Below are 13,112 nucleotides of genomic sequence, written 5' to 3' on the forward strand. Positions count from 1 at the left end.
CCCTATAATCACATTAACTAATGTATACCCATTAACCCTTATCTTCGAGTGGCCTCCGGGCCTTGATAAGTGATGATTCCTTTAAATATATATATATATATATATATATATATATATATATATTGTGTACAGAAAGTTGTTAGTTGAGACAGATCATTGGTACCGTCGGTTTCAAGCCCGATAATAAGGCCCGTTTAAGGTATCCTTATCAAGCTCTCTTCAGCCAATATTCGACGAATATTGGCTGAAGAGAGCTTGATAAGGATACCTTATCGGGCTTGAAACCGACGGTACCAATGATCTGTCTCAACTAACAACTTTCTGTACACAAAATATAAATACGCTCTTACATTTTGGATTTTCCTTTTAATTGAACACTCTGCTGGAATTCTTTTTTCCAAAAAAAACAAAACAAATCATATATATATATATATATATACGGGAATTTAAACTGCATTCATTATTTTTATGTTTACAATTTTTTCACTGAAAGCGTCTTTAGATGATATATTGGGTTTTAGATTTGCATTGCAAGGTTCCCTTCCTCTTTTCTATTTGCCTTTCTGGTACCAAAGGTACTTAAGCTTTTATGCATTTTTATTCTCATAAAATGTATATGCAGATTAACATATCGCAGAATAGAGCTGATCATATTATTATTATTATTATTATTATTATTATTATTATTATTATTATTATTAAATTCACTTATATATATTATTAATATTTCATTTTATATTTATTAGTATATATAGAATTAGTATTGTTCCTACATTTAGTTATTGGGAAAGTGGTTAAAGTTTCACAATTGTTAACCCCTTACCTTTTCTACATATAGCACTAAGTTAACAACACCTTTTCAGCTTTTCATAACTGCAATACTTCTTGCTCTTATAAACATTGTCTTTAACTTTATATATATATATATATATATATATATATATATGTATATATATATATATGTGTGTGTGTGTGTGTGTGCGTGTGTGTACATATATGAATATATTTCAAGCAAGTCTGATAGAACACGACAGAGTTAATGTTTTTTTTCCGATCTTTCTATATATCTTTTTAATTTGCCGAGCGGTCTTTTTAATTTCAGCCGGCATATTATATAAAATGGCGCCCAAAAGTTGTTGTTCGGCTATATTCTTCTCAAGCGCTTTCTGTCGGTGCGTCTGATTATCATCAGGAGCGATTGTTGTTGTTGCTGCTGTTGTTGTTTTCTTGTTCTTTTCCTTTGAGGCTTGGTGTATTTATAATTTTTTTATTTTTATCTTATTTCTTTTTTAATTGGCTACAAAGGCGGGTGAAGGAGGGCTGGGGACGAATTATTTTATTTCTATTTTTTTCATTTCGAGTTTCTTATTTTTATAGTTTGTTATAATTGCTGATATCCTGAAAAATCGGCAAAAAGCATAACTCTGTCGTGTTCCATCAAGACTTGCTTGAATAATGACTTGCTGCCAAAATATACAAAAAAATGTGGGGCGATAATGCATATGCAAGGGAGCATACCTCTGGCATATAATGGGAGACAACTCTCCAATACTCTTGCGGAGCTAATCGTTTCTAATAAAGTTATCGCTGAAAATAACAATAAAAATATTACGACATATATATTCAGAAGTTTTATATTTTTCACAAATCCTGAGTGATTCTTTGCTGGCCGCTGGATTTCCACTAAAAGAACTCAGCTTTTGTCTAATCTTGTCCTCGTAAGGAGACAAGTAAATAAGGTATCAGGAGTAGTTGAGAAGAATGTCTGACTCTATTAATTCTGTCTCTACATCAAATAACCTCAAAAGGGTTGATACGCCGTAAAAAAAAAAAAAAAATCTTTAAAGTTGGCCTTCGTGAAACCTGTTTAATGGTTGGTGTAAAGACCCTGACACATGTTCATGTAATTGTATTGTTCTTATTGAATTGACCGCTAAAACCACATGAAAAAAAAATCGCGCCGATAACGTGCAAGAAAGAGTGGATTTGTATGTTATTACAGACGGATAGAGTTACGTGACTTTCTAAAGTCCGTTAAGTTTAGAAGATGCAGCGCGAACGCAGACCCCCACGTAATCATCATAAAAGTTTATAACACGATCTGTTCAGCCCCATTTAATCTTTATGATAATTTTTCTTTTCAACCCACGAGTTTTTTTTATTTATTTTCAACGCCATTAAGACTAAAAAAAAAAAGCGGCTCCACACAGGTAACGTGCTGACTTTATAACGCGAACCTTTAACCTCTGACCTCTATCACCACTGATTCTAAATATACATACATGATGATGATTGCAACGTCTTGTCAGACGAGTGCCACGCCCTCAGACATTTAAAATCCATGAGCCCAAATGCCTGAGGGAGTATCTATATAAAGATGATGTTACAGAGTCTTAGCTTTGTACGACAGCTAAGTCTCTCTCTCTCGGTTCAAAATGTTGAGATCCAGCAACAAGCAAGAGCAAGATAGCCAGCAACAAATTAAACTGCAGACCAGCTTAATGCGGGTACTAGTCTTCCGCTTTATGGTTTTTTAAATCAGAGATTTGCTTCTCCTAGAAAGGTTGCCTTCACCACGGCTTACGGGAGCCCTCTCCACCCCAATACACATATACACACACACAAATATACACTGTGCTAGTTGGCCGTTGACCCAGAAAAGGAGTTCATTCGCCCTTTGGAAGGTCTTATTTTTTATCCTTCAGGGACACTAGCCGCCCTCCTCACCAAACAAGTCTGGTGGGGGAACCAGTTTAGTCGCCGGTGACCCGACCATGAGGCAGGTAGTACTGGGTTACATGGTACCAGTAGCATATGACATGACCTGACACAATATATATATATATATATATATATATATATATATATATATATATATATACATACATACATACATACATTTAAACAGACAGGTGAGATTTATATTATAAAAAATTATGACAAGTTTTGAGTAGAAATACAAGGGGCATGACTTTTGGAACGCCCCTCACAGTTGAGCCGGTATTTGTGAAATTTTCAGCAAATTTTAAGTCGGCTCGTGCAGGTGCTAGTTAGTAAATTTTTTAAATATAATTACACAATTTACACATCTGTTCACTAGAGGGATGCAACGAACGTGTTATATTAGAAGAAAAAGTAAGAAAAAAAATCCACTAAAAATTTAATGGGTTCATTTGTTTCTTGTCCAGTGATTTTATGCTGATAACGTGCGGATACGATTACTTAACGAAGATAACGTTTACAAACATGTAAACCTGCCGGTTTGTAACGCTATACGCCACCACTATTCTGCAGGTGTGATTGTGATTTTAATGCAAATTTAAGAGTCAATAATAAAGCTAAATGAGCTACAAATAATCCGGGTTTTTACGTGAATCATTAAATAAAACGATTCCCAAGTAAAAATATAATAAATATTAAGGTGAGAATATTGTATGCAAACCTCCGTCTATTACGTTTCTAGATTTTTGAAATAAGAAATAGTTATTCGTATGATTTCGATTCATCGGACTATTGTTATCATTTTGAGTGTCATTTTCACAATGTTTCGGTCGATATAACCTCCAACCTTCTTCACGTGTCGAACTCGGGAATGTTTCTGTCGAACTCGCGAATTTGAACGGAATTTCGAACGGAACCATTTCTTTACTTCACGGGGGTAGCATGCTCTTGTTCCGTCAGCCATAACTGGATAGCGGTCCTAAGTGATTCGCAATTGTATTTTTTTCGGTCGCCCATACTGAGGATTGAACCTTCAACCTTCAGGAGAATATCACTTTTATAATACAATTGCGAATTACTTAGGAGCTCTATCCAGTCATGGCTGACGGAACAAGAGCATGCTTTCTCCGCAAAATAAATAAAGGGTTCCGTTCGAAATTCGGTCTAAATTCTTGAGTCCGAGAGAAACAATCGCAAGTTCGACAAGATATACTTGAAGAAGGTCGGAGATTACATCGACCGAAACGTTGTGAAAATAACAATCAAGATGTGAACAGTAGTCCGATGAATCAAAATAATACGGACCGTTCGCCTGTCTGCCTGTCTGTCTGTGTGTATGTCTTTACGTTAACTTACTAATAAGTAGGGCTATGACAACAGCATATTGTTTTGATTCTCGAGTATATATCCGACACAGTTAGACACAATTAATCAACCGAGAACCACATCACTCTATATAAAAGTATATAAGATATCAACGGATACAAACTCGAGAGTCAAAACAATGAAAAGAATATGCTGTTGTCCTAGCCTTACTAATAAGCCATCAGACATTGAAACATAAAATTAGATATATGCAAATAGAAAACCAGATATACAGGTACAAGTGCGTAAAAACCAGTGATACGGATTAGCATCTAAAAATTCAAGGATATTTTTTTTCTTTTTACAAGGAAGTCACCACTTATCAAGGCCCGGAGGCCACTCGAGGATAAGGATTGTTGGGTGTACAGTAATCAAGGGGACAATATCGTAGAAGTCGCTAGTAATGGAAATCTGATAGAGTGTTTTACTTAAGGGGGCGATTCATTAGGAATTTGTTTATGTTGGACTTGAAGACATCCAAGTTGTAGTCAGGTGGGAAACAGGCAAACGGAAGACAGTTCCACCAGCATGCACTTCTAAGAAAGAAGCTTTGTTCATGAAATCTACGTTTTGATTTAGGCACAGATAAAGAGTGGGGGGAATTATTGACCGTGGTTTCAGCTAGACGGGTGTTTTTCGTGAAAGATTAGTGAGGGGGGGGGACAAGAGATTGGAGCTCATGCGAGCACTTCCCTAGGAAATAACGATAAAACAACAACAGGCTCGCAACGTCCCTTGTGGGAGAGAGGTTGCAGTGAAGAGAAAAGGGCATACGAAGTCTATTTTGTACTCTGTCAAGGCAGGATAGGCTGTTTTTAGCAGCTCCTGCCCAGATATGGCAGCAGTACTTCATCCTTGGGCGGACCTGGCTTTTATAGAGATAGAGAATTGCATCAGTAGTGCGATATCTACTGGAGCGGTAGAAGGATCCCACATTTTTCCAGCGACCTTGGCAACAGATTTGATGTATGTGTTCGATTTCAGATCAGGATATAACACAGCAGTTAAAGAAAATAAAGTTTTTCCCTGTTTAACTTATAGGTAATGCTTTTCAATTATAAATATATTTGAATACGTTCGGTTTTTAAAACCAACACACACACGCGCGCTCGCACATATACATGTATGTGTATGTGTAAGTTATGTGTTCAACTGTAACGAGCGGGGGGTGGGGGGAACAGATCAAACGATAGACAAAACAGAATTGAACGATGACGAATGACGTCACGATTTTGAGCTGAGAGAAACAAAGGGTTTTCAAATCTCAACAGTAAAGAGATGTGATTTTGTTGATTAGCGGGTTTATCGGGGATATCGAGGGGCCACACATTAATGTAACATGTTTATTTAGCTAAAAAAAACATACAGTGTTTACCGATGTATTGGAAAATTAAAAATGGCACCCGACTCTCTCTTTGACACGTTAAGTTTGGGCAAAAACTAGACAAAATACTGTTAGAAACTCGCTCAATATATGTTACCGTGACATAGGCTCACATATATTCGGTGGGTTTTAACAGCATTTTGTATATTAGTTTATTTTTAACTCCTTTTCCCAAACTTATCGTGTCAAAGAGAGAGTCGAGCGCCATTTTTAATTTTCCAATACATCGGTAAACATTGTATGTTTTTCTAGCTGAATAAACATGTTACATTAAATAAAAAAACATTAAAAACATCCAGTTAGGCAGAAAAGTAACTTATCTTTCCTTTGATAACATTTATTTGTTATATATTTGTAATACAAACCCAAACCTTTTAAAGCTGATAAGTCTGAATTGTGTTTGCTTTCGTGAATGGATTCGTCTTGAGTTAAACAGAGAATTACCAACCACAAGGGGTCACGACCCACGCATGGGAAAGCGACGACGATCGGAGAAGTAAGAAGAACAAGTGTGCAACTTATGTATTAAAGATAGAATTTTATACATAAGTTGCGCAGTTGTTTTTACTTCTCCGAACGTCCTTGCTTTCCCATGCGTGGGTCGCGACCCCTCCTGTTTGGTAATCTTCTGTTTTATTCAAACCAAATCCACTCACGCATGCAAGTAGTGTTAATTCATCACTTGATTGCTCACAGGTGAAAACGCACAGAATGAAGATATTTATTTGCTTCCCAACGAGAGCAACTTAGACACAAGGTCGTTTTTAATGTGGGGGAAAACCCACCGCCCCCAAGAGAGCAATCTGGCAGGGTCCAAATAATTAGCAATTGTGTGATATGAAGGGTTGCCCCCACATTGACCAAACCTAATTGACTTCAAAAGCAATTGTCTTATATGAAGGGTTGTCTTCACATTGACCAAACAGTTTCGTTTCTATCAAATCCTCTACGCGTTTGGTAGAAACGAAACCGTTTGACATTAAAATGTTACACCCGAGCGTATGTATATGGGAAGAGAGTTCTACACGCAAGCGAACACAAAACTGGTACCATTAAGGTAAACTTAATTATCCCCATTTAATTCTGGCAATGTCATTCTTTGCCACAAGGGGGACGATGCAGACTACTTCCACATCTAATTCGTATCGATCTTTCTCGCTTGGACCGTGGACCATGCAAACCACGTCGAAAGTGCTCTCCCGTTTTGCACCCACGCAAACACATTTGAATTCTCACGAAAGACTCTTGAGGCAAAAACGCAAGTAGTGTTTTTTTTGTACATCTTTTCGGTAATGAACTGCTTAACATTATACCTGTATCCATTCTGTTAATAAATGTATATTGGTTGTAAATATAACCACAGCGAATTTCGTGTACTCATTTCTTAGCAAAGGGTACCTTTCTCTTCAATCCTCTACTATGATAATATGACAATAGAGAGTGACTTTGCCCGCTTTAAGATTGGTCACTTTATCCTCTATATGTATGTGGAACGTTTCATTTTATTATTGGACATGTTAAGTAGTAGACTATACAAGTAAAGTAAAGCTTTCTATAATATAAATCTCACCTGTATGTTTTAATATATGTATGTATGTATGTATGTATGTATGTATGTATGTATGTATGTATGTATGTAGTACATAGTCGGGTCACCGGCGACTAAACTGGTTCCCCCCACCAGACTTGTTTGGTGAGGAGGGTGGCTAGTCTCTCTGAAAGATTGAAAACAAGACCTTCCAAAGGGCGAATGAACTCTTTTTCTGGGTCAACGGCCAACTAGCACAGTGTATGTGTGTGTGTGTGTGTGTGTGTGTGTGTGTGTGTATTGGGGTTGAGAGGGCTCCCGTAAGCCGTGGTGAAGGCAACCTTTCTAGGAGAAGCAAATCTCTGATTTAAAAAACCATAAAGCGGAAGACCAGTACCCGCATTAAGCTGGTCTGCAGTTTAATTTGTTGCTGGCTATCTTGCTCTTGCTTGTTGCTGGATCTCAACATTTTGAACCGAGACAGAGACTTAGCTGTCGTACAAAGCTAAGACTCTTTAACATCATATTTGTATAGATACTCCCTCAGGAATTTGGGCTCATGGATTTTAAATGTCTGTGGGAGTGGCACTCATCTGACAAGACGTTGCAATCATCATATCATCATGTATGTATGTATGTATGTATGTATGTCTCGAAAAGAATTTCGACAGACGCGAGGGTTTTTTCACAAGATCGGTATCGTTTTGAAGTTAGACCCTTTGGACGACAAATATCGAAAAATTGGCCAAAAACATTAATTGCTTCCCCCTCAACTGGGCACTTTTCTACAGGGAGGGGTCGCTTTTTTCGCTGATATTTTCGAAAGTCATTCCCTCTTTTCGATTGTCTAGCCTTAATTTGAACCTAGGTCACTTCCGGTTTGGCGATGGACGCAGTAGCTAACATGTTACGTTTTTCTTTTCCACTTTCTTTTCCTCCTTCGCGGTACGGGTTCGAGCCTGCCTACTACCACTTTTTTTTTTTTTTTTGCTCGCAATTTTCCTTTTCTTTTTTTTTTTTTTTGCTCAACTAACACCCTTACACACACCTCCATTTTCTTTTTCGCCTCCGGGTTCGAGCCTGCCTGCCTACTATAATTTTTTTTTTTTTTGCTCAATACACCTACAAATACCCGGGCAACGCCGGGGCCCAGACTGGTCTATTTATAAGATATGAATCAATGCCTCTTTGTGCACTTTTTGTTTTTGTTTTTAAATAATCGAAACTTTTAATGAAAAGACGTTATCTATAAAGGAAATGTAATTTTATATAAGGCAATACAATGCGGGTGTGTAACACATATACACAATCCGAACAAATTAAGACCCACTCCAGATCTGCCAGCCGAATATACTCGACGCCATGTTAATCCCTTCATCTAAGGGGGGGTGTCTATCATTTGGTCGTGTCTAAACCCTATGCATCCTTAACTGAGCATCGTACGAATACCATAACACTTAGTTCATTGCACCTTATCATAACAAAGCTCAACACAAAATTTCAGATTTCCCAGTAGATTCCAATAAAAAAACAAGTGAGAATAAATGTGGAATTGTGGTGATTAATCCCAAATTACATGGAACGACTATCATGATACTTGGTTATCTTTTGTTTTTTTTTAGACAATTTTCACCCCAAACAAGGCACAGTGCCACTTTAAAGTAGAGGGCTACTACCGGGGACATAAGTTGCAGGGGCATTATGAAGGGAGATGAGTAGCAAGGTGTTTGTTCACGTTACACTTGAACTTCTGCATGCCAGTACAGTTGGGAAAGCAGAAGCTCGGAAGGGAGTTCCAAAGACTTGCAGTTCTGGGGAAGAAACTATTGGAGTAGAAGGCTTTCTTACATCTAGGGATCTCTACTGTGAAGGGGTAGGACTTAGCTGCTGTAGGGTTTGTCGGGTGTAATCATGTTGAGGGGGTACAAGTGCTTGTAGTTCGTCAGAACATTCACCATTAAAATACTTGTAGAACAGGCAAAGGGATGTAACATTTCGTCGGTGGGACAGAGGCCTAGATGACAGTTCAGGACCTATCAGGTTGGCGACTCTCTTTTGAACCTTGTCTAGGAGTGAGAGACTAGTAGCAGATGCACCAGCCCAAATGTGACAACAATACTCCATACATGAGCGAATGGTGGCCTTATAGAGGTACAGGATACTTTCAGGCGTAAGTAGTTTTTTTTAACACGGTAGAGAGAGCCCACCTTATTTGCAGCAGCCTTGGCAATGCTCTCAATGTATCTATTCCAGTTCATGTTCCCTGTAAACGTTAGGCCGAGTTCGCTGCATCTTGTTGTAATGTTGTACACGTTTACACACGTGTTAACATGTACGAGCCCAACACGTTGTAGACTCCGTCGCAAAGGAGACAAAGACAAGGAATATGAAAGAAATTCAATTCGCTGTTTCAGGTTTAAACAACATGCCTTGCCGTTCCCAGGATGTAACAACAGTTTCAAAGAACGTCCACTATCGTTCTGCTGTAGTTGAGTCTGAACCGTGCTATCAATAGCGATGAAATCGAATAACCTAGATTACATCCGAATTGGCTTTTAGAATTGCAAATAGTTTCTATTTTAGTACTTTTTATTTCACCAGCTTTTCAAACGATCAGATGTTAAAAAGTAAATAACGGCATACTATTACACTTCTCTTCATGTACTTATAAATCATCTTACTTATATACTTACGTACATATTTTATCCTTACATCAATGCTTTAGATCAAGAGTCGGCAACCTAGAGCCTGCGGCCCGAATCCGACCCGCGAAAGCATTTTGACCGGCCCGCGAACCTGTGTACAATTAACTTTATTTTTAAGACGAGGCTTTTGAATCCAACAAAACGTTTGCTGATATCTTCCTCTGATCAACCCAGCAAAATTTGAATACTATGACCGTAAACACCCAATCACCTCTATTTTTGCGTAAAAGCTAACATACAAAAGACTATATATCTGTCTGTCTGTCTCCATATTTTCAAACTCGGGACCCACACGTTGTACGCAGACAGTCGCAAAGAAACAAAGACAAGAAAAGAATTCGACTCACTTTCTTTTCAGTTGAAACAGCAGACATTTAGTTACAGATACCTTCCAGAATAATGCCTTGTCTCTTGTTCAGAAGTCTTTTCGTACTTCAGTGTTTAGCAAGACTTTGACGTGTCGAACACGTGGTACTCTGTTTTTGTCCGGCCATGTTTTTGGCACTGTTCCTGTCACTCTCAGGCCACGTGTGTATCACATCTATTTTCTGTTCTTTCGCGGGTCACGTTTTTCTTGTTTTTATAATGTTTTTCCTTCTCCCTCGCTGTAACGTCACCTCGCTCACGACTCGGTCATTTGCATACGTCGCACAGCTGCTACCGCTGCCATACGCGCGTCCTATCGTCTTATAATATTCTACATCATCAATCCTCTTATAATATTCTATGTCATTAAACTGGCAATCTATCTCATTAATGCTTATTCTCGAGTGGGTTTTAACCTGAATAAGCGATGATTTCTTCCTTCGTGACCGTAAAGAGCTAATACTTGTCTACTAGGAGAGTGTGAGGAATTTAGCAGTGAGATGTCTGTTCACATTACATTTAGACTGATGCATTTTTATATAGTCAGGGAATCAGGAAACTGCGAGAGGATTACAAAATCTAGCATTCTGAGGGAAGAAACTATTAGAGTAGAAGGCTTTCCGGGATCTAGGGACCTCAACAGAGAAGGGGTGAGATTTTGCTGCTTGTTGAGTCCGTCGAGAGTATATACGCTGAGGGAGCACAAGTGTCATTAATCCATTCGAGCGCATTCGATTAAAGTACTTGAAAAACAGATACAGAGATGCGATATTGCGGTGATGAGACAGAGGTTGGAGCTTGGCCGATAGTGCGGAACCATATTAGATTTGAGACTTTTTTTTTTTTTAATTTTTTTTTAACCCTGTCTTAGAGTGAGAGACTACTGGTAGATACTCCAGCCCAGATGTGTCGACAATACTCCATGCATGGGCGAATTATGTCTTTTTAAATATAAACGGTGTCCAAAAGGTCACTGAAAGGGCTTTGAACTTGAATAGATTTTTTATTTTTTTATATCTTTCTGTAATTTTAACACAATCTGACTAAGACATTGGGAAATTTAAAAAAAAAAAAAAAAATGCAAAACTCAAACAATCTTTATTAATGAAAAATAGTATCTTTTAAATATTGTCCATTTTCAGCTTCGCATATTTGTGCTCTTTCCAAAACATTATTCATGACAGATTGCAGAATCTCTGGATTGCAATTTAACTCCTTTATTTCGCTCCTGATGTTTTCCTCCAATTCTTGTAGAGTTTCGGGTTTGACGTTTCGAGGTCTGCCAGCTCGCGGAACGAAATACGAGAGTTAAATTGTAATCCAGAGATTCTTGAATCTGTCATGAATAATGTTTTTGTGCCTAAATCAAAACGTGGATTCCATGAACAAAGCTTATTTCTTAGAACTGCACGCCTGTGGAACTCTGTTCCATATGCCTGCTTCCCACCTGACTACAACTTTGATGTCTTCAAGTCCAACGTTAACAAATTCCTAATGAACCGCCCATTTAAGTAAACACTTCATCAAATCTCCACACTAACGTAATGTACTTGAAATAACCCTTATCCCTGAGTGGCTTCCGGGCCTTGATAAGTGGTGACCACCGTGTAAAAAAAAAAGACCACAAATATGCGAAGCTGAAAATGGGCAACATTTAAAAGACATTATTTTTCATAAATAAATATTGTTTAAATTTTATATATTTTTTTTAATTTCCCAATGTTTTAGTCAGATTGTGTTAAAATTACAGAAAGACATCAAAAATAAAGAATTTGTTTAAGTTCAAAACCCTTCAGTTACTTTTTAGGTACCCTGTATTAGATGCTCTTTGGTGAGAGTAATTTTCTAGCATGATAAAGGCAGCCCACCTTCTTTGCAGCAGCCTTAACGATGCTCTAAATGTATTTGTTCAAATTCAAGTTGCCTGAGAATGTTAGGTCGAGGAGTTTCAAAGATGCGCTCTCAGGTAGGGTGCTATTTGTCATGGCAAGCGATCATTGAGAAGGTCAATTTTGTAGTTGTTAAAAGAAAAGCTTAGTGTTCAAAGAAGTATATCACGATTCGGTGACATTTCAGTGTCAATCAGGGCGAATTAGTCAACCAAATACGGCTGGCACATCCCTCCCCGTCGAAAAAAAAAAAACAAAAAAAAAACTACAAAAACAAACAATTAAACAAAACAGAATTTTCGCGGCGAAATCAGCGAAATAAGAGAAGAATAATGATGCTTGTAATAATGATAAACCGGCAACAGTACTTGAAAACGAAAATCACAAAATCCTATCGACGTGGACATCCAAACCGATAAACCCATCCAAGCAAGAAGACCGGATGTTGTAATAATTAACAAGGAAGAAAAGACATGTCAAATCGTAGACTTTGCTGTTCCAGCTGACCACAGGGTGAATATCAAAGAGAAGGAAAAACGGATCAAATACACAGTGGTAGCTAGAGAACTGAAAGGGATACTGACAAAGTACAAAATAGACTTCGTGGCTTAGTGGGGGATGCCCTTTTCTCTTCCCTGCAACCTCTCTCCAACAGAAGAGAAGTTGCAAGCCTATCTTTGTTTTATCGTTATTTCCATGGCAGGTGCTCGTCTGAACTCCAATCTCTGGTACCCCCTCGCCAATCTTTTACAAAAAACACCCGTCTAGCTGAATCCAGTCAAAAACTTTCCCCACTCTTTATCTATGCCTCAATCAAAACGTAGATTCCATGAACAAAGCTTATTTCTTAGAACTGCACGCCTGTGGAATTCTGTTCCATCTGCCTGCTTCCCTCCTGACTACAACTTTGGTGTCTTCAAGTCCAACGTAAACAAATTCCTGACGAACCGCACCCTTAAGTAGACACTCTAAATATCCACACTAACGTACTGTACTTACAATAACCCATATCCTTTAGTGGCTTTCGGGCCTTGATAAGTGGTGACCCCCCTTGTAAAAAAAAAAAGACGAAGAAAATCAAAATGATACCAATAATAGTAGAAGCACTAGGAAGAATTCCGAAAGGCTTTGAAAAAAAAAGAATGAAAGAAATT

This window comes from Euprymna scolopes, chromosome 35 (genome assembly GCF_053919585.1).
Source record: "Euprymna scolopes isolate OS-2025 chromosome 35, ASM5391958v1, whole genome shotgun sequence".
Classification (NCBI taxonomy): domain Eukaryota; kingdom Metazoa; phylum Mollusca; class Cephalopoda; order Sepiida; family Sepiolidae; genus Euprymna; species Euprymna scolopes.